This window comes from Eurypyga helias, unplaced genomic scaffold (assembly GCF_000690775.1).
Source record: "Eurypyga helias isolate BGI_N326 unplaced genomic scaffold, ASM69077v1 scaffold29969, whole genome shotgun sequence".
NCBI classification, from domain to species: Eukaryota; Metazoa; Chordata; class Aves; order Eurypygiformes; family Eurypygidae; genus Eurypyga; species Eurypyga helias.
In genome coordinates this window covers 3,269-3,564 of record NW_010273167.1, presented here as the reverse complement: position 1 = coordinate 3,564, position 296 = coordinate 3,269, and the positions used below count along the sequence as shown (strand labels likewise).

The following is a 296-nucleotide window of genomic DNA, read 5'->3' as shown; positions in this document are numbered from 1 at the left end:
TAAGGAAAGAGATGTGGAAACTGCAGAGAAGAAAGCAAGGTCAGAGCGCCCTGACAGCCCGACAGCACCGTTACAACCCCAACTCCTCGGAGAGGCCGGGGCACCAGGTGGCAGAAAGCCTGCATGGACTCACACCATGCAGGCGCTGAGCCACTGCACACTCCAAACACTCATGGGAGTCCAGGAGAGGCTTCTGAAGACTGCATTTCAAGGGGCTTTCTACACAAAAGACCAGAGTTTCCCTGTCCTCTGTGTTTTTAGGACGCGTCCGCACTGGGATCCTACACGGCTGGGAT

General features: G+C 55.7%; 1 protein-coding gene across 1 annotated transcript in view; it reads right to left on the bottom strand.

The window, feature by feature from the left end:
• DCTN3 (dynactin 3 (p22)) overlaps positions 1 to 296 on the bottom strand; it is a gene marked incomplete at its 5' end in the record, with an annotated part of 2,980 nt that overhangs the window by 101 nt on the left and 2,583 nt on the right. The window lies entirely within an intron of this gene.